At 47.6% G+C, this 22238-nt stretch overlaps 1 protein-coding gene and 1 pseudogene across 1 annotated transcript in view; both read right to left on the reverse strand.

Moving 5' to 3' along the window:
• The window catches only part of LOC126545268 (rhotekin-2-like), a 196181-nt gene that overhangs the window by 82947 nt on the left and 90996 nt on the right, over positions 1-22238 (reverse strand). The window lies entirely within an intron of this gene.
• Positions 16819-16995, reverse strand: LOC126546399 (U2 spliceosomal RNA; annotated as a pseudogene).

The following is a 22238-nucleotide window of genomic DNA, read 5'->3' on the forward strand; positions in this document are numbered from 1 at the left end:
GGTCGACGCAGGCCGAGCTAAAAGGAATGTTTTGTGCTAAATGGCTGCATGGAAGCAAGCACAATACCCAATTTCAGTTTGATATTCTCATGGTAGTGCACTTCTGTTACCATTTTGTCTATCAAAATAAGGTTTTACGTAAACCAATGAAAATAACGAAGAGCAAATGGTTAGAGCAAAGAGAGAGACAGCGAATTGTAGGACATTAATGTATAAGGGCACACAAGCACGCTTTACGATGGTGCTTTACGCGTTTTGCTGAATGACTATAGAGTCCTAACGAAAATAGTCTAGGTGTGTCCGAACAGTAAATTCCCAGACCGAATCGAATCGAATATCCAATACGTTTCAAATATTTCTCGATTAATGATCGGCTGTTCTCGCCATTAATATAAAACGATTATAACACCTTAGTATATTCACAACATTAGCAAGTTCTTGTCATTATATCGCACGTTATGGAACGTTATTTATTATTAACAGCACAAATTGTGCAACAGGAGCAAGTAAGCTATTCATTCGCATGCTCAGCACTGATTGGCGAGTGCGAAAGGTAGCGGTTTAGCCTGAAAAAAGTCTGGCTCGCTGAGCGACCCCCCATAGCGTGCTCCGCTACATATCTGTACTCGTGTTACGGCCAGCCGGGATCGAATTTCGAGCACATTTGCTCTAATTTTATGCTTGACTGGGCACAGCTGGCGACTTCAAATATTCGAAATCTATTCGAAAAATATCTGTACTTACGAATAGTGACTTCGATTCGAAGGTCGAAGTTAATTGGACCAGTTATTGGAAAGTTTTGGATAGTCGTACACCCGTAGAAAATACAGCGGCGTCCAGCAGACACCATGTCGTGACTGTACATACGTTGCAGAACTATAACTCTCTAAGTGCAAGTCGAAAGAACCGATAATCCAAGCTCGCACAAAAGCAGAGTGTCGTCCCACTGCTCTCGTAAGGCAGGATCGACCTCAGTAAGGGCTACCGGATGACGGCATGGAAGATGGGACATTGACTGCCACGAGACCATAAATCAAAAGCGTACCTCGGCCTCACCCCTAAAGAAAGAAACATCATTCATGATAGCAACGAAAAATTTTATCCGCGCTGCGTTCATTGCCGTTCTCTTACTGTCGGACCGGGGAGCGGGGTTGCGTAGGGGGTTGCACGTAGCCGATTACGGTCATTAATCAAGAACGCCGCGGTAGAGAAGCCAGGACGGAACAGCGACGACGCCAGTAGTATCTCGCGGGGCAGCCAATCGCTTCTCCCCAAGTCAGGCCAGAATTTTCCCTAGGACGCCGGCGGCAGCAAGGAGCGGCGGCAAACCGGTGTTTCGCCTGTGAAGCTGACGCGCTGATCGAGGCGACCCGGCCGGGAGCAGAAAGACCACCGCCGCCTGTTCGCGTCACCCCGGAGAAGACGACTAAATGAAAGTTTGTTTCGTGGAAAGCGCCGCGATGTGAAGGCCTCGCTCGCTCTCGTGCACGCCGCTATGTATAGCTGCATCTGCAGCATCCGGCAAGCAGCCGAGTCAGACGAGCGCGCTTGCCACTGCACGCAGCGTCGTCGCGTGCGGCCCCCGACCGCAGCTTCCGCCGCCGCATTTGGCTTCCTGCCGGTCGTCGTCACCCCGTCGTACGGGCCTGCCGAGCCTCTCGTGAGATATGCTCCGCTCGGCAACGGATTCGCGGCATCCTCGCCCTCTGGGGGGGTGTGCGTCCCGATGACCGAGTGACTCACCATCATCGCGACTCGCGCAACTCGCCCTTCGAAGCGTGCCATCTTGCTCAGCCCCGTCGTCGCACCAATCATCGCTCGAGGGAAAGGGGTTCCGTTTTGTTTGTATACAACGCAGCAGTTTGGGTAGCCTGCCTTTTCTCTTTCTCGCGTACCGCCGGCGGTTTTCCTGGCCGGAAATCGAAGCGTCATCACAACACGCACGGCTTGCATTTGGGAACCGACATCCCAGACGATGACGAGCTTGTTCGCGTTTCGGCGCGTAATCTCACGGCACTCTGTCAGCTTATCAGACACAAATGGGCCCTGCAGTCTCCCCTTCTGTCCCCCTTTCGCTTGCTCTAAAGGACAATGTGGAGAATACCTTAGCTGAGCGTAAGAATAAATCGTGCTGGCCTCTTGAGGTGCAGCTCTTGATCACGACGAGGTAAGCCGAGACAGGAAAGGATCGAGTCCTGCCAACAACTGTGGCGCGTGCGGGAGCGCGTGACTTGGCTGAGAAGCGAGTTAAATTAGCACCGCTTATTTCTATCACACGCAAAAGAGGCCGCATTCCTTCAGTTCCTCGTATGTGCACAGACGGCGAAAGGGCGACGTCCATTACTGCCGACCTCGGCGGCATTCGCGTACATAAGGGACCGGCGCTGCTAGATGCCACCGTTCACCGAAGAAACGGAACGCGTGACCTCAAAGGCCACGGCGTTGATGCCGTTCACTGGCAGCCACAGCCGTCATCCTGATGCGGCGCCTCGCAGGCTGCTGGAACGACGCCGCGTCCAACTGGCGCTTATCCCGCGACAATCGAGCCGCTACACTATCGGCGATGCTTTCACAATTGCGATGGCTTTCTGTATGTCGAAAGGCACATTGCTCGACTTTCACGGTGTTTATGCCTCGCGTACTGCTGATGCACTTAACAACGACACGACGGAGAAACCGCGGTGACGCGTGCCACAAATTTATATTCTCCTCCACCTGCGCTGGTTTGGTCCACAATGAATGATTGGGGTTCGTTTCAAAATGCTCTTGTTTCTCGTGAGCGCGGTTCGGTTCATGCAGCACCTATTCACGTAGTAAAGACCTCTGTGAGAAAAGTGGCATCGGCTGAATTGCTTCCCAAGTGAATGCCCTGGTCACGCGCGCAAGGCCTCCGCTCTTCTGACGGCCTCCGAGGTCATTCTGCCAGTGGGGCATCGGTGTGCACTACAGTGCATCGGCTGCACCGACAAGCACAGCGAGGCCTACGTCGCGTGCGTCAGATAACCATCGCTGCCCGTTAAACACGGAGGCGCGTACTCGTTTAGTTTTCCGCTTAACCCTATGCGTCCGGCCAGAACGCGCAAAGCTATACAGGAAATGAGATGGCAAAAGGAGGAAATACGTACAGGATGTTTCAGCGAACAGTTTCAAATTTTTTAAATACTGCCCGTGGCAGATAGCTTTATTCTAGTTCATGAGGTTGTCTACTCAAAGCGGCGGACACTACTCGCAAAAAAGATTGAAATTCATAATTGAGTAATTAACAAAATTTCGCTACTCAGCTTTTTAACTAATTACCTTATGACCCCATATTGCAATTTACAAATTCTAGCCGCGGAGTTCGCAAGGCGGATCCACTTGGAACAAATTCTCAAGAAGACACCAGTTTCGAGATATTAATTCCCGAACTTTGCGGGAAAATGCATTGTCGTTCTAGTTACTTGTGTGCTTCAATGCATAAAACGACGTTCTGTTAAGAAAGTAACTCGAACGCTAATGCATTTCTCTGCAAAGTTTGGAAATTAATATCTCGAAACTGGTGTCATCCTGAGAATTCGTTCCAAGTGGCTCCACCACTATAATTTGTAAATTGAAATATGGGCCATAAGGTAATTAGTTAGAAAGTTAATGAGTGAATTGTTGTTACTTAGTCGATTTCTCATTTCAATTTTTTGTGCAAGTAATGTCCGCCGCTCGAGCAGACCACCTCATGGACTAGAATTAAGCTATCTGCCACGGGTAACCTTTAAAAAATTTTTGAAAGTGTTCGCTGAAACACCCTGTATAACGTGCACACAAAGCTCAGGAACCGGAGGCAAATAAAACTGGTACGGAAAGAAGATATATCTCCTAAGCGAAGTTACAAGCGAATACAATGGCATTTGTGCTTAACTACTACGCGAAAAATGTTTCGCCTACTACTACGCGAAAAATGATTCGCCTACGCCTTCACCGCAAAACAGTCACAAAAGAATTGTCGCATCAAAGCAGCGGTGTAAACGTCGTCTCGAAAACAGAGATTAAAACTTCCGGCGAACGCCTGAGATTACCGACAGTTTCTTTTGACACGACTGTTCAGGCTTGGCTATGTACATCAACAAGCTAGAAAAAAAATGGGCCGTGGCATTTAATACGTGTTTTGAGGCGAATGACACGATGGTACAATGAAGCTTTGTCACTACACGCAAGTGGACAAAAAACGGCGAGTTGAGCATAATATGTACTGGCAGAATACTTATGGGTTTGGCTTGTTGCGGTGCACACGTATCCGCCTGCGACATTTAGAATTCTACTGATTGTGCTTAACTATATACTCTGGAGACAGACACTATATGCACGAGAAATCGAAATTAATCACAGATTAATTACCGATGTCTAGCTTACTAGCTTTTAAACTAATCACGTTACGGCAAATGTTGCAGTTCACGAATTGTATCCGGTGAGTTCGCAAGTCGTATTCACTTGGAATGAGTTCCGAGGATGACACCAGTTTCGATATGCGTTCCCAAAGTGTGCCGAAAAATGCAATGTTGCGCCAATCATTTTTGAGCTTGAATGCCTAAAAATACGTTTTGTTAAGAAAAAATCATAATCAGAAAGTGGTTTTGGCACGTAAAACCCCATAATTTAATTTTTTTTTAGAAAAAAAAAGTAAGTGGAACAACAATGCATTTTCGCAGCAAATATGACGACGCTTATCTCAAAACTGGTGCGAGTTACACAATTCGTTTCAACAGGATGTACCTTGTAACCTCACTGGCTTCAATTCGCAAATCGCAATATGCGCGCTAAGTTAATTTGTTAAAGAGGTGATTAGTGAAATGTTGTTAATACGTTAATTATTCCCTTCGATTTCTTGTGCACGTCAGCCTCTTCGAGTAATCCAGTAGATTTGTGCTATACATACCACAGGCAATATTTTTTTTTTTAATTTTTGTCAACAGCAAAAAGAAAAAGAAAACACGCCTGGTATACAACAATCGCTAACTACAAATGAAGGACAGTGCATGTCCTGTGCTTTTATTGTTTTTCGTCTAGTTTCTGCGCGCTGTGTACCCATACGTATACAAATACAGCAATATGTCTTACTTCATAAAGATAGCGTCGAACAGGAACTCATGTTCTTTCAACAGACTAAAAGCATAGCCCTAATAGAGCACAAAAATGACCTGGAGGTTAGTTTCAAGGCCTTTAAAGTATAACCATTACTAACGATCGGTTACAACGACCGAATAGCGCAACAGCGCAGTGTCTCAAATGTAATGACCATGCTTCAAACAAAGACTCATTTGAACTCGATCATAGGGGGGCCGTAACCAGCCCCTTGAATAAAGGTAACAAAAACAAATACGAGGCAAATTCTGCCTCACCGATGGTAAACAAGCTCAGACTATCATTAGGATGTATGTGAAAGGGGGAATAAAAGTGCCTGGACTCAACAGTTAGGACAGCACAGCGGCACTCTTTTTTGTGCGAACACTTGGATCCCGTGCTTAGTCGTATTAGACTCTCACCCACCGGTTGGGGCGCTGCGCTTGACATGCTAGTGCACGCTCTTCCCAGGTGGCACATCAGCGACAATGAAGCGAGCAGCGAACTCAGGCTGTCTCTCATTGGTTATCAATTACTCGGACTAATACGTTCCAAAGTCAGGCAGAGTCTACGAGGGACACCGTAGTGAAAGTCTCCGGATTAAATTGGACAGCACGAGGTTCGTTGACGTGCACCCATAGGACAGAGCGCTCTTCCTTCCGTCAATCGGAATGCGCCGCCGTATGCGACCGGAGGTCAAACCAGCGGCGTCGATGTCAGCAGTCAAACAACGGTCGACGACAGCTGCTTCGCAGTGTGGGACACTGAAACAAGTCCTACCGATGGCACCTTTGCGTGGACTGCGAGAAGACGCGGCCCGCTGACAGGCAGCCGAGACGCCGCTCGCTCCCGCCGCCTGCGCAACGCACTTCCGCGTGTTTTGCAGTGGCCGGCGAGCGACAAAACAGAAAGCGCGGAAAGATCGCAATCTCCGCGACGACTAATCGAATTAAGCGCGAAGCGTCCGCGGAGCCATTTTCATTAGGCGCACGCGGTCGGCTGCCTAGCTTTCTTGGTTGTTTTTCTAGGCAAGCTGCGTGTCTTTATTTCTTAATTTCGTTTCACGCATCTGAGAAGACAGCCTGCGGCACTTTCCAGCTCCCCGCCACCTTACTCTCGCCACGCGCTGCGAAGCAGCCTCCTTTCCAGACGGGACTTGAAAGATGCGGCCGCGGAACGGCGCACGCATCACCAAATTTCAGGCGCTCAAACGTCTCGCACACGCGAGCGCCCGCACAGTGACGCAACTGCCGGCCACCCACACCGCTTCCAAAAAAAGCCCCTCGGAAATTATTCCTCTCTGCCGCCATTTCGCGATTGGCAACAACAGTAATTGCCAGTGCCAAACTAAGTTCATCCTGTACGCGAGTTGAAAGCTCTCTCTCTGCCTGCGCGCGTGTGTGTGAGCATTCTCATCATGAGGTGAATTACTCGTGTTTCAGCACTGAAGAAAAATATCCGGTATATATATATATATATATATATATATATATATATATATATATATATATATATATACCAGAAAAGAAGCAGTTCTGGGTCCAGGTAAATATTCACAGGGAAGCAGACGCGCGTATGAAGCGGTTTATTGACGTTTTGGCCGGGGTATGAAGCGGTATTGACGTTTCGGCCGGGTATGAAGGCCGGACCCCGGCCGAAACGTCAATAAACCGCTTCATACGCGCATCTGCTTCACTGTATGTATGTATATATATATCCGATCCCGATGACAATTCAACACCTACGAGTCGCTGAAGCAAACCACGGCAGCTTCACAAGAAAGAGGCAGAGAGCTTCAGTCATAAATAATGAGGTTCGCGTCAACGTTTTGTTTTTCGTGGCGGCTAATCCACACGCTAGCACGCTTAGCGTGAGCGCACAGCTCGGTGCGTCCGACTCTAGCTGCCTGGAGGATGTTGAAAACAGCTGGACTGCACCCCTATCATCTGCAGTTGCATCAATGCCTGGAGTCAAGGGACCTCCAAAAGAGAATCGACTCTGCGAAATAGATTTTGATTCAGGAGGAGCAGTATTCTGACTTTCTCACCAAGGTACCCTGGACTGACGAGGCGAACTTTCCCCGAAATTGCCAATATCCACAACACACGCTATTGGAGTGAGCGAAATCCCCACTGGTTAGGAAGATCCCGCCACCAATATCAGTGGTCTTTTAAGGTTTGGTGCGGAATATATGACAGCACAATCATTGGCCCCGTGTTTTTAACAACGCTCTGACCGGCAAGAGGTATGTAAGTGAGCTCCTCAAAGGGCCGGTTGAAGATTTTTGCTGCAACATGCCACTAGCCCGGCTTGACGCAATGTGGTATCAGCACGACGGGGCCCCAGTCCACAGCTGCAGTCAAGCACGAGCATGGCTTGATGTTACCTTCCCAGGGCAATGGGTAGGGAGAAATGGGCCTGTCCTGTGGCCGGCAAGGTCACCCGACCTCAACCCTATTGACTTTTTCTGGTGGGGCTATATTAAGGATCACGCATACACGACGGAAACGACCAGTCCAGAAGCCTTACAGTAGAAGATAACTGAAGTATGCTGCAGCCTTTCACCGACGGTGCTGAAGGCAGCGACAGCAAGCGTTCTCAGAAGAGCCCAGTGTTGTATCGCTGCAGAAGGTGACCTCTCCGAGCACTTGCTGTGAAATCGCACGAAAAATAAATGCAAATTCAGTGAAAGACTGCATCTGGCCATTAAGATACATTTATTCTACCATTTCCAGCCTTCCGAAAACTGAGTTCTTTTTTTTATTTATTTAGGGACGTTCAATTTGCTTACAGCTATCGCGAAATGGCGGACCTGTTACTTCCGGCAGTACAAGCGATAACTGTGCTAGCGTAATTGGCACACGCAAAGCCTATACGTCGCTGCCCTGCCGCCTTTTAAGCGGCAGCGCGCCAATGGCTGTTTGTGCGCGGAATGTTTGGGAACAGTGCAATCGCGACGCACAAACGGGCATTTCACTATGTGTTTTTCTTTTCTTTTTTTTTTTGTATTTCGCAGGCATCACAGTAAGCTGAAAAACACTAATACTTTATAGATAGAAAGACAGAAACTGTTTATTCGGACGTTTTGCAAACCACTCTGCAACTTTCTAATTGGATTTTCTTTCCTAGCTTCGTTGCTTCAGAAGTTAGTTAATTAATCTTGGCTAATTATCTAATTAAGCAAAATACAATTTTTTTTAATTATGGGGTTTTACGTGCCAAAACCACTTTCTGATTGTGAGGCACGCCGTAGTGGAAAACTCCGGAAATTTCGACCACCTAGGGTTCTTTAACGCGCACCTAAATCTAAGCACACGGGTGTTTTCGCATTTCGCCCCCATCGAAATGCGGCCGCCGTGGCCGGGATTCGGTCCCGCGACCTCGTGCTCAGCAGCCCAACACCAAAAATAGAAAAGATAGCGTGACACAATGCATACAAAAGTGAGAAACATGCATTTTGTCGGGTCGTCTTAGAGTGCATAGGCATATTTTTAAACTCTGGCTAAAGTTAATTAGCTGAAATACCCTGTATAGTGTAGCAGGATGCAGCCTGGCGATCAAGGCCGGCAATTTCTCCTAGCGTCTCTTACAATATCACATTGGTGTTTTACCACCTGTCCATCAAACCAGTATCTCTTAAAAATGCAATAAGAAGACGTGAATGTTCTTTGCTATCTATAACTGATCCGGTGTTGCAGGCACGCATGAGGAAGATTTTCTCTCTCTCGTTCTCTCTCTCTCTCTCCTGGGTTTTTTTTTTTTTTTTTTTTTCTTGCAGGCTCTCCAGAAGAGCGTTCCTTTCATGTCGGTATTTCGGTCCCGACCAGAGACAGCGTTCAATGTCTCCAGTCTCGTCGCAAGCCGTACAGTTCGGAGAATTTATACGCCTCCTCTTACATAACCATGCTGGTGTGCTAGTAGATACTTTTTTTATTCGACATAGAAGTGATACTTTCTCTCGACGTTCAAAATCTATTGGTTACGCAAGGCACACGTGATGGAACCCAAAGTGACCCAAAGTGATTTCGAATGTCAGATATATTTAACTTGATTACTCTTTGGGGCCTGCGTATGGAAGAGCATCAGCTTTTTTCATTTCATCAGCCTTTTTCATTAGAGAGGGAGCCAGACACAGAGAGAGAGTTCTTTAATGAGCGTTGGAAATGTTTGCCTGGCCATGTGCCTGGCGTGCTACTCCAGGTAATATAGGTGATGCATGAAGTGTCTCACTCATACACAGACACAATGTCCAGAGGTAACAAGCACAAGCAAAACACAGCAATGAGCATATCTAGACGCGCCTGGTTCAAGCCAGTGGCCCAGAGGTAAACTAAAAGCGCCTTCGTTGTGCGCATAGCAGTAGCAGTGCTGCTCCAAGGTCGAAGACAAAAAGAAATACTACATTAATGCATGCTAAATGCCATTCTGCGTTGGCGCACCAGAACGGGAAAACGTTACAGGTTCTTATAGCGCTATACTTCAGGGTCCGTATTTATAGAAAAGTTCTAACTGCACTGCTTGTAAGAGACCATCGCGAATACATATTATAAGCGAAAACAGCTGTCGGCCAATAGCACACAGGACTACTAACGGAAAGCTTTGTGAATCGGCCCCAGGATTTTTTTCGCTTTTCTACCCCGCTTTTATTTCGAAGGATTTGGCATTATTACCACTGCGATACGAATTAAAACTCTGTGAAGTCTCCGTTGGTGATGTTCGCGCTAGCGAAAGATCTCGCGTAGCGATCAGAGCACTCCAAGACACGATCTCTGTTTGTCCCACGCGCGTGTATCCATCAAATCTAGGTCACTGACGTTCCTCACGAATCTCGGGAACTCATTACGCCGCGCACGGCACGACCACCGTGTTTGACGCGCGCTTCAACCGACAGCGATCCCAGCGCCCCACGACAGCGCCGGTGCGTATTCGGCCGCTGCATGACGCAAGAGCCGGCGCGCCCTATCGGAACGACTGAGGGGGCCACAGCGTTTGCCAGCGAGCTGGCAAACAAGCTTAGCCTTGGACAGGCAGCTTAAAGGGGCCCTGAACCACCCCTCGGGCTTGGTGAAGGAACATAGTCCGCGAGTAGCATACGCTGTTGTGAACATCTCAGCAAAGTTTTGCTGTCGTACGCGGTCCGTGGAGCTCGCAAGCGGAGCGCGAAGTCACCCTTTTCTCAAACGCTCTCGTTTCAAAAACCCCATGATCCTCGCTCTTTTCTGTGTGCTCTATTTCGTCATAAAGCACACTCCAATACGCGGCTGCTATTGGTCGCTGCGTCGGCTACACCGCGGCCGCCGCGAGGTGCCGCCACGAGTCCAGTGGCTAAGCGCACTGCGGCTCTCTAAGGACAGCCGCGTTTGGCTTACGTTTAGCGCGGCAGAGGCACCAAATTGGAAATTTGAACTGCGCGCCACGGTGACGTCTCCGCCATAGCCTTCGCAATGCAAGACATTGGAGGAGGAAGGGGAGCACAGCTGAGGCCGTGTTTGATTGCCGATAACTGCGCTTCTGCTGAACGCATTGAAGTACTTTTTTGCGGCAAAGTGGTTCTGAAATAGCCTATCTTCACTTCAAATGTCTTTCTCCACTTCGATAAAAAGTGGTTCAGGGCCCCTTTAAGAGCGCCGTGAAAGTGCCGATCAACAACTTCACAATTATTTCTATGTACGCTGCTATACTGTGTGATCATATTTAGGACTTCGGGAATTTTTAAAAAATCTCCCGTGGTTGATAGCGTAATTCTTACATTTGAGTTGCGTTATTAGAAGAGGCGGACATTACTAGGACGAGAAATCGAAACACATATATTCAACTAATCAACAAAAATTAACTAATAAAATTCTTAATTACTTTACGGCACATACTGAAATTTACGAATTGTAACCGGCGAGCTTGCAAGACGTATCCACTCGAAATGAATATCGAGAATGACCCCCTTCTCGAGATATTATTTCCCGAAGTGTTGGATGAAATACATGTGCGTTCGAGCTACTTTTGCGCTTCAATGCATAAAAGGGCGTTTTGTTAAATAAATGGAATAACTGCATTTTTTAAGACGAGTTTGATGGCGTATATACATGTATCTCCAAATTGGTGTCATTCTAGAAATTCATTCCAAGTGCATACGTCTTGCAAACTCCCCGGCTAGAGTTCGTAGAGTGCGATATGTGCGGTAAGGTAATTAATTAAGAAGTTGATTAGTGGACTTTTTTTTAATTTAGTTGAATATGTGTTCACATTTCTCGTACAAGTAATGTGCGCCTCTCTGAATAATCTAACTCAAGGACGCAAGTATGTTATCTGCAACAGGCGATTTTTAAAAATCCAGGACAACACCGTAGTTCGCCGCGACTGTTCCCACAACAATAATCGTCATCTGTCTTGCCCGCGTTTCCTTTCTTTAAGGCTGCGAGTCCGGTACTTCCCAGTCACGAACGGCATGCGCGTTATCAGTGTGACGCAGCATTCTCGACAGGTAAGTAGCGAGCGCCGACTTTTCAAGAAAGGAAACGCGAGCAAGGCTGATGATTATTGTTGTGGACAAATATACACCCCAAAGGGTGCAAACTATTTTTAAAGTGTACACTCTAAAAAAAGTTTGCGCCCTTTGGGGTGTATCTTGCCACACAACGATAATCGTCATCTGCCTTGCTCGCGTTTCCTTTCTTGAAAAGTCGGCGCTCGCTACTTACCTGTCGAGAATGCTGCGTCACACTGATAACGCGCATGCCGTTCGTGACTGGGAATTACCGGGCTCGCAGCCTTAAAGAAAGGAAACGCGGGCAAGACAGATGACGATTATTGTTGTGGGACAAAGATACACCCCAAAGGGTGCAACTGTTTTAACAGTGTATATGTCGGACAGCGCTGCCAGAGCGCGGTTTTACCGGTGTCCGTTTAGAACGCTGCACGAATAGTGAGAAAAGAAACATGAACAGAGCTCGCTAGATGCGTGATCAAAACGACTCCAGCTTCTTTTCATTGCAACGCTGGCATGTGCTCGCTATATATATTGATGCTGGCGCCCAGATGCACGAGTGAAATGATCATCATCCTCCACGAAATTCGCGCTTCCGATTCCCTCAGTGTACCCACTCATATTTGCAGGACTGCGTCAACTCTCTCGATTTTTTTCAATTTGACGAATTTGTGCTCGTTTTACAATTTCACGAATGTTGCGCGAACTTTACAAAAAAAAAAATATGTTCGCGAAAGAGCTTAGCTCGTCGGTCTCTGAGCCTTCTATTAGAAGTATTGCGCTGCTGAAAGGACGCAAGAGGGGTATCTTGCTTCGGAGAAACTTTATACAAGTTCCTGCAAGAAGCGATATTGGCAACAGCAAAGTTGCTAAAAAAGTAGCTATCATCTAAAAACTGCGTTGCTTGTCGGTGTTTGCCGTTTTAGGTGTTGCTACTGCTTTTGTGCTGCGCGTACACGTAAATAATCCTTAATAAAGTATACGCACGTATCCCCTAAAAGGCGTGTGGTCAGGAGCAAGTTTTATCGAAATGCTTGCTAACCTCCCAAACCGAACGCTCATTTGGTTGACCCCCTGCCTTTCCTGTCTTTGCTATCTCTCACTTGCTACCCCCCCCCCCCCCCTTTTATTTCCCTTCTCGCTGTGACGGCCGCGGGATCTTACTAATTTTAATGTTCGCGGGTTGGGGTGCATTTATGCCTCTGCAACTATGCATTTATAACCTCTTCTGAGCGTCTTTCTAGAATTGACACTCTGCATATTGTTTTCTTAGATCCTACTTAGAATGCTATCTTCTTTCTTTTTTTTTTTTCCTTCTATCACCTAAAGCAACATAGCCTATAGATGCTGAAAACGAAATAACCTTGAGGGCTTCCGTACAGCTGATTTGCAGTACTTACAGGTGCAATGAACGAAGTCTAAAGATTATTGGCCCTTCACACTGCCGAGCTACACACTCTAGCGGAAAAGAACGGCCACCATATCAATGAATTTCCTGCCACTGTGGTTTACACGGCCATGAACTGACCGATACCGAAGCGAAGAAGGTTCTCGACGACTCAAAGCCACTGTTTACGATTCCCCTTTCAACATAGGACGCCAACTGCCTTCTCTGAGGTCTGAGGTGAATGTTGAAAGCAACAGAAAAACACTGGGACCATCCGGAAAATCGCCACAGGCTCCTCCAAACATTGAACCCTAATCCGACATTTAGGATACCACCAAAAATTCAGCGCAGCAGTGCCAGTCTTACACAGGCATATAGCTGGTAGCGACGTTTACACGTAATTACGTGCACTTCATGGAACGCATTCAGTCTCCGGAATGTGAGCTGTGGAATGCGCATTGAACAACTACAAAGCATGCGCTACGCCATTACCCCCAGTACATAGAAGACCGACAGAGGTTGGCTGACACTGCCGTGCCGTCTCGGCAGCCAGCCGTTGTCAGAGGACGATAAGAAAGGTGCGGGTCTAGACTTTATAAGCTATCAGTAGACCTTGTCTGTTCTGTCATAATCGTGGCTCTTCTTACTCATGTTTCTTTCCCCCATGCGCTGGCTAGAGGAATGTGCCTCAGGCAGCCTACCCATCTGCCTTTATTATCACTAAACTGTTCTCTCTATGCCCCAGAACTAAAATAATCCCACATGACCAAACTGTATTCTGCAAAAAAACCTGCATGTTCCCCCATCCCAATGTCGCATTACTGGATATGTGGATATGGCGCTATGGCGCACACGGCCTTTTCTTATATTTTTATTATAAATTCTGCCAGAAAACTTCCGCATGACGTTCTGTGGGCACATTTTCGGACAGATGTGCATGTTATTCCTTCCTGCGTTGTCTTGTAGCTACGCTGGGGTCAAGAAAAAAGAAGTGTCTACGGCTACAGGTGTAAACTGCGCACCATGTCTAAAGTGTTAAACGCCGAGCGGAACACAGGCGAAACGGCAGCCGGAACTCCCTTGGGCAGAGAACGATCAGACTGGTACAGCAATTGCGGAGGCTATCCCTTGCCTGCTCAAAACGTTGCCCCCGGAGGCCAACATGTCGCGGAGAGACGATCGCCAAAGCGGCAGCGTAGCTTCTGTGCCACCTGTGAGCGGGCCATGCGCCTTCTTCCACCCTGGGTGGTCCATATACAAAACGACAGCCGCCCAGCGGAGGAGACACGTGTGGGGTGCACCATCGCCTCGGGGGCGCCGCGCACGATGCCCTTCCGTCCTTGAGAGCAGTCATTTTCCTGCACCGCGACTATTATTACCCAGCTAGATAGAACGCGTCAGACTTACCCAAGCTTTAGACTTAAGGGGACAATAAAGAAGAGAGTTAAGCCACTCACGGAGTACCGGAAAAGGCAGTCGTATACAACGAGCGGAGCCATGGAAAGCCAGAAAAGACGCAAAAGTGAAAGCTCGAGGTAGCGCGCTTGCTCCTCCTAACGTGATGAAATTTGGAAAGCATGGCCGAGATAATGCAATTATTATTTTCCTATGCCATTCCTTGTCGCGCCTCGCCTCGGGCCCGAGCAGCGATGCGCCCACGTTATCATCGGCCGGCCATGAATGGTAGATGATAATAAAGGCATAGATAAGAGGGAAAGCAATAGGTGCCTCGAACTCGACGCAAACCATTTTCTTCGCAGGTATACTCGCACCGCAAATGAGTGGGTTGGCGAGCCGAACGTTACAATCGTGTGGTAGTGCCATAGGAATTCTATAGCTCGGTCATACAGCATTGAGTAGTCGCGCAATCTGCGTCTTTTGCCAAACCACTCGTGCGCTGCTTGTTTTTGAGCGAGGAGGCGAAGGCAGTCACGAAAGAGATGGCCTACGGCAACAAACCATTGCGACCTTACAGATTCGCTGATTTCTGTGGCATGCCTTGTCGACGGATCCAGGGGGCGAAAGAAAGGCTGGTGACTTGGGCAGGTCGCTATTTCGCAAGAAAGTAGCACTACAGCCAATAACAGAAATTAAATAATATATATATATATATATATATATATATATATATATATATATATATATATATATATATATTGTTGGAATCGCACCGATGGCACGAGTTGTTGCAAACTCAGCGCAAGCCCCAAGGGTAGCGTTGGCCTGGCGGCCTGGGGCACTGGAAGCATCCGAAGGTCCCGGCAAAGCATGAGTCAACTGGTAACAGAACAACTTGTTTATTCTAACATCGCAAAAGAGCGGGCGGTCAGGTCGACCGAAGTGGAGAGACGGGAGAGCACGTAACTCGACAGAAGAAATCGGAGCCTCTCTCCCGGCGTCCGGGGGCAGCTGCTTTTATAGTCTCGGAGTCGAGGGCAAGAGGGAACGCCTCGATAGAGGCGCACGTGACGGGGCACGGACACGCTGAGAGACATGTTGAGACGAGTGTAGTGACGCATCCGCCAGTGGGGCGCCGATCAGACCTCCTCGCTTCACACTTGGGGAGCTCCTCTCCCCGGCTGCCGCGCTTTGACAAGCGTGGGCACACACACACACACGCACACACGCACACACGCACACACGAAGACACGTGGCACTGAAACACGCCTGGACGCGCTTGGCGGGGAGACTGCGGGAGCTCCGAACGGGCCAAAATGTCCGCCGCTTTGAACGAAGCTCCGGCGTCCGTTGCATCCGCGCCGGCTATACCGCGCGTTGTAGGCGAAACGTAACAGACCGTCCGTTGCATCCGCGCCGGCTATACCGCGCGTTGTAGGCGAAACGTAACAATATATATATATATATGAATAAAATGCAACGTTTCTTGAAACACACGCCAGTTGCAACGGGTTATCTCTCGTGCACACATATGCGAGGTGTTTCTTACATAACCAGGAGTAAACTGTATAAACAGAGTGGTACTTAGACGAATGAGACCAACGGCATGCTGTTCGTAGTCATCTTCAATTATTCAGACCATTTTTGGAAGTGCGATTAGTTGCTTAATTAGATCAGTTTAATTGTAAAAAAGAATATTTCTTTTAGGGCATAAGTCGTGTATGAAAAGTTGTAGAGCGCGCTCAGAAACACCAAATGAAATGTTTCCATGAAATAGTCTTCTACATGGTTCTTTTTCCGGGGCTCTGAAGAAAGCCCGCGCACTATGAAATAAATGACGTCACTGCACTCTTGCTCGTCTAGGGCATGCAGCGCTCTCGATGGTGTTTCAAAGAACGAAGTGCGCATGCTCGTCGAAAGCCGACGAGTACATGTGTTGGCAGCCTTGCTCAGCGTCGGCCTACTGCTTAAGGCTCATTCACACCAGGCCAAAACGACACGGATTTCGGTCTCTCGACGACAGCGCTTTTTCCTTCGTGTCGGCGCCTCTGTCACACTGTACCGATGCCGACCATCTGCCGACAGTCGGCGGAGAGCTCGGCCTCAGTACAGTCTGACAGAGGCGCCGACACGAAGGAAAAAACGCTGTCGTCGAGAGTCGGCAGACCGAAATCGGCGTCGTGTTGTGGCCAACAAGACACCGATTTCGATCATTTACGCGTGTGAATGAGCCTTTACCATTTTCTACCATGGCGGATTTTCATGTCTACAAAGGCGGGATTCTGACGCGACCGCCTGGAAGCCGGGACCAATCATTTCTTTTTACAACGGGCATGCGGCTTTCATCCTTTGAAAACACGGCTGGGACCGTTGCATGCCAGACGAGCAAGAGCGCAGTGAAGGGATTGTTTTTTTTTTTTTCTTTCAGCGAAGCTGTTTATGGCTAGGGTTCTGCGAGCAAAAACAGTGAGCCGATCCCGAAGATCATGCAATACCGTGCCTACCCGCGGCTCAGGTGTACCAGGCTTCAAACACTCCACCAATTTGCAAAAATAGGTTTAATATCTTGGGTCCAAGAGCAACCCGTATAAGATATTAAGCTGATAACAGATACTATACTTCGACCCGCGTCGGCCATGTCTACGTTCGCATCGCCCTCTTTTTGTCGGCGTTCCAAGCGCTTGCGTATCTCTTTTCCTTCCGCTCTCACGTGGTCTGCTTTCCTCCAGCTCCTCTGGGCGGAGGTCCCGTCGTCCACGCGAATGTACAGAATCACGGTAAATGACTTTGTACCTTTGTTCAAAATTCTGTGTCACCTCTGCGCCGTGTGCTAAACAGCTTCGCTGGTCATCCACCTTCACAGAGTGGAACGGCTCATGATTTTATTTATTTATTTTATTCTTAATATTTCGCAGACTTTCTTTATAGAGCCTGGGAAAAAGAACCACGCAAGAAGTAACTTCATAAAAACAACATCGGGTCTTCTGAACACGCTCTAGAGCTTCCCAAATACGACTTATGCCCTAAAACGAATGTTTCAATATTTCCATAATTAAACATAACTACTCAGCTAACTATATCACACCTCAAAAAATAGCTCGAGTAGCTCAAGACTACGAACAATATACTGTCGGTCTCATTCGTCAAAGTTACGTGAAACACCCTCTATATCGCTATTGTGTAATTACGCACCCGTTGGAAATCGGCGCTTCCTGTTTGCGGTTGCGAATAGGTTTCTCATGTCTTACCAACCCGTCCAAGTATACACGCCTTATTCTGCAGTAATAGACATTTTTCTAACATCGTCGGTTTACGGACGGAACATCTCTTTGCGTCAGCGTAGTCCAGGAAGAGAGTGATAACCTGCGTTGCACCACAGAAGAATGCGCAAAGTATATGCGACATTTCCTCTTCCTTAATTACAATATGCGTAGCTTAGCGCATCATTTTGTCCATGATGCTGAAGAGTTTTGCTCGATATGTCGATACCCATGTATCTTTTTCATAAACACGCATGCAGGCATCTGAGGTGAGCGATAGCACAAGTGCGAAGGTACTTTTTGGGTTAGCGCTTACAACAACGTACCGCATGCGCAACCGTAAACTTGTGCGCGTACGTTGTTAAGACCGGCCTGCGGGGGCTGGCAATCTACGGAGCAGCGACTCGCTTTGTAAGGACGACAATGCGCCGCGTCAACCACCCGTCGGCGCCACCATGTCTAGACGCGGTCGGCGGACTAAGTATTGTTAGTGGGTTCGCCGTCGCCATCTCGGTTTGTTTGGAGCGGGGAACTCCTGGAAGATGTTTTGCGGTGCTGTCTCACGGGTACCAGAATGGTCAGTCAATGGACAGACGCGGCGGCCACTGTCTGCGGGGTCAGCTCTGGGATCAAAGAGGCGCCTGCTCGGGTCAGGACCTCTGTATGCGAGAACCCTCTCACCTCGGTGTGTTCAGTGAAACCTGTGCGGAAGTGAGTGTGTAAACCTCCCCCCCCCCTCAAAGACGGGTCGGTTACGATGACTTTGGACGCTCCGATTGGTCGAAGGTTGAACGGCCGTTTTCCTTCACCTAGGGATCTAGGGAGGACAGTATGTTTATAAGCAGCTGTTGCGCGGCTGCTGAGTGTGCATTCTCTTTCATTCATGCTACACTGATGAACTGTAACGTTCTCATCCAGATATTGTAAATAAATCCCATATTCCTCGTTCTCGATGAGAACAACTCCTTTCCTTCACCAACGTCCTCAGCGTGGATGAGTTGGACGACGGCATGAGTCAGCTGCCTGTCCGGAGGACAGGCCGCCATTGGAATATGAACCTGGCAACGTTTAACGCAAGAACATTATCTAGTGAGGCGAGTCTAGCAGTGCTATTGGAAGAATTAGAGGGCAGTAAATGGGATATAATAGGGCTCAGTGAAGTTAGGAGGACAAAAGAAGCATATACAGTGTTAAGGAGCGGGCACGTCCTGTGCTACCGGGGCTTAGCGGAGAGACGAGAACTAGGAGTCGGATTCCTGATTAATAAGAATATAGCTGGTAACATACAGGAATTCTATAGCATTAACGAGAGGGTGGCATGTCTTGTTGTGAAACTTAATAAGAGGTACAAAATGAAGGTTGTACAGGTCTACGCCCCTACATCCAGTCATGATGACCAGGAAGTCGAAAGCTTCTACGAAGACGTGGAATCGGCGATGGGTAGAGTGAAAACAAAATACACTATACTGATGGGCGATTTCAATGCCAAGGTAGGCAAGAAGCATGCTGGAGACAAGGCAGTGGGGGAATATGGCATAGGCACTAGGAATAGCAGGGGGGAGGTATTAGTAGAGTTTGCAGAACAGAATAATATGAGGATAATGAATACCTTCTTCCGCAAGCGGAATAACCGAAAGTGGACATGGAGGAGCCCGAACGGCGAGACTAGAAATGAAATAGATTTCATACTCTGCACTAACCCTGGCATCATACAAGATGTGGACGTGCTCGGTAAGGTGCGCTGCAGTGACCACAGGATGGTAAGAACTCGAATTAGCCTAGACCTGAGGAGGGAACGGAGGAAACTGGTACATAAGAAGCCGATCAATGAGTTAGCGCTAAGAGGGAAAATAGAGGAATTCCAGATCAAGCTACAGAACAGGTATTCGGCTTTAAGCCACGAAGAGGATCTTAGTGTTGAAGCAATGAACGACAATCTTGTGGGCATCATTAAGGAGTGTGCAATAGAAGTCGGTGGTAACTCCGTTAGACAGGATACGAGTAAGCTATCGCAGGAGACGAAAGATCTGATCAAGAAACGCCAATGTATGAAAGCCTCTAACCCTACAGCTAGAATAGAACTGGCAGAACTTTCGAAGTTAATCAACAAGCGTAAGACAGCTGACATAAGGAAGTATAACATGGATAGAATTGAACAAGCTCTCAGGAACGGAGGAAGCCTAAAAGCAGTGAAGAAGAAACTAGGAATTGGCAAGAATCAGATGTATGCGCTAAGAGACAAAGCCGGCAATATCATTACTAATATGGATGAGATAGTTCAAGTGGCTGAGGAGTTCTATAGAGATTTATACAGTACGAGTGGCACCCACGATGATAATGGAAGAGAGAATAATCTAGAGGAATTCGATATCCCAGTAGTAACGCTGGAAGAAGTAAAGAAAGCCTTGGGAGCTATGCAAAGGGGGAAGGCAGCTGGGGAGGATCAGGTAACAGCAGATTTGCTGAAGGATGGTGGGCAAATTGTTCTAGAAAAACTGGCCAGCCTCTATACGCAATGCCTCAAGACCTCGAGCGTACCCGAATCTTGGAAGAACGCTAACATAATCCTAATCCATAAGAAAGGCGACGCCAAAGACTTGAAAAATTATAGACCGATCAGCTTACTGTCCGTTGCCTACAAAGTGTTTACTAAGGTAATTGCAAATAGAATCCGGAACACCTTAGACTTCCGTCAACCAAAGGACCAGGCAGGATTCCGTAAAGGCTACTCAACAATAGATCATATTCACACTATCAATCAGGTGATAGAGAAATGTGCGGAATATAACCAACCATTATATATAGCTTTCATTGATTACGAGAAAGCGTTTGATTCAGTCGAAACCTCAGCAGTCATGGAGGCATTGCGGAATCAGGGTGTAGACGAGCCGTATGTAAAAATACTGAAAGATATCTATAGCGGCTCCACAGCCACTGTACTCCTCCATAAAGAAAGCAACAAAATCCCAATAAAGAAAGGCGTCAGGCAGGGAGATACGATCTCTCCAATGCTATTCACAGCGTGTTTACAGGAGGTATTCAGAGACCTGGATTGGGAAGAATTGGGGATAAGAGTAAATGGAGAATACCTTAGTAACTTGCGCTTCGCTGATGATATTGCCTTGCTTAGTAACTCAGGGGACCAACTGCAATGCATGCTCACTGATCTGGAGAGGCAGAGCAGAAGGGTGGGACTAAAAATGAATCTGCAGAAAACTAAAGTAATGTTTAACAGTCTCGGAAGGGAACAGCAGTTTACGATAGGTAGCGAGGCACTGGAAGTGGTAAGAGAATACATCTACTTAGGACAGGTAGTGACTGCTGATCCAGATCATGAGAGTGAAATAATCAGAAGAATAAGAATGGGCTGGGGTGCGTTTGGCAGGCATTCGCAGATCATGAACAGCAGGTTGCCATTATCCCTCAAGAGAAAAGTGTATAACAGCTGTGTCTTACCAGTACTCACGTACGGGGCAGAAACCTGGAGGCTTACGAAAAGGGTTCTACTTAAATTGAGGACGACGCAACGAGCTATGGAAAGAAAAATGATAGGTGTAACGTTAAGGGATAAGAAAAGAGCAGATTGGGTGAGGGAACAAACGCGCGTTAATGACATCTTAGTTGAAGTCAAGAAAAAGAAATGGGCATGGGCAGGACATGTAATGAGGAGGGAAGATAACCGATGGTCATTAAGGGTTACGGACTGGATTCCGAGGGAAGGGAAGCGTAGCAGGGGGCGACAGAAAGTTAGGTGGGCAGATGAGATTAGGAAGTTTGGAGGGTCAACATGGCCACAATTAGTACATGACCGGGGTAGTTGGAGAAGTATGGGAGAGGCCTTTGCCCTGCAGTGGGCGTAATCAGGCTGATGATGATGATGATGATGATGAGTCAGCTACCATCTATTTCATGCCCGACCTCAACCCTTACAAGTGAAGTATTGCGTTGTCAAACCGATAAGCCACTGGACATCGCGATTCCTGGTAAATTCATGTCACCAACAAGAGTGCGCTAGGTTTCAGATTACGCGGCACACCTCTAGGGTGCGAAAAGACCTCACGAGAACTTTCAGTGACGGAAAGAAGTAAGGTCGACAAAAAACACACCTCCGCAGTTTCACGTCAGAACGCGCCTTTCCGTCTTCGCACCCGTGACGTTTTCCAAGGTAAAATCCTCACGGATGTCCTCGTCACGGGAACGACATTAAAACGCGTAGAGGTGTGTGTACTATTTCAGGCGGGTGTGAAAGAGAACTGTCGTAGAAAGCGGAAGCTAACGAATGATATAGGTGGTGAAAATATGAAATAATACGATGCTTGAAAAGAGGCAAAAGGAGAATAAATAATAGAGGCGGGTAAAGTTCCACTTTGACCAGCCAATAAGGAAAAAAAAACGCGTAAGATATAATGAAGATCTATTATGAACGTATAGGAATAAAAAGTGACAGCGCAGTAGAAAGGACAGACAGAAGACGCACAAAACTACCTTGTCTGTATACTGTATTAGCACTCGTGTGTTTTGTGTGCGCCCCGGGCGTCTGCCGTCAGTTCCGTCTAAGTTACACGTACCAACGAACCGGCTCAATGGCACAGATTTATTGAAGAATACAAGTGCGCGAAGA

This window comes from Dermacentor andersoni, chromosome 1, assembly GCF_023375885.2.
Source record: "Dermacentor andersoni chromosome 1, qqDerAnde1_hic_scaffold, whole genome shotgun sequence".
Lineage (NCBI taxonomy): Eukaryota > Metazoa > Arthropoda > Arachnida > Ixodida > Ixodidae > Dermacentor > Dermacentor andersoni.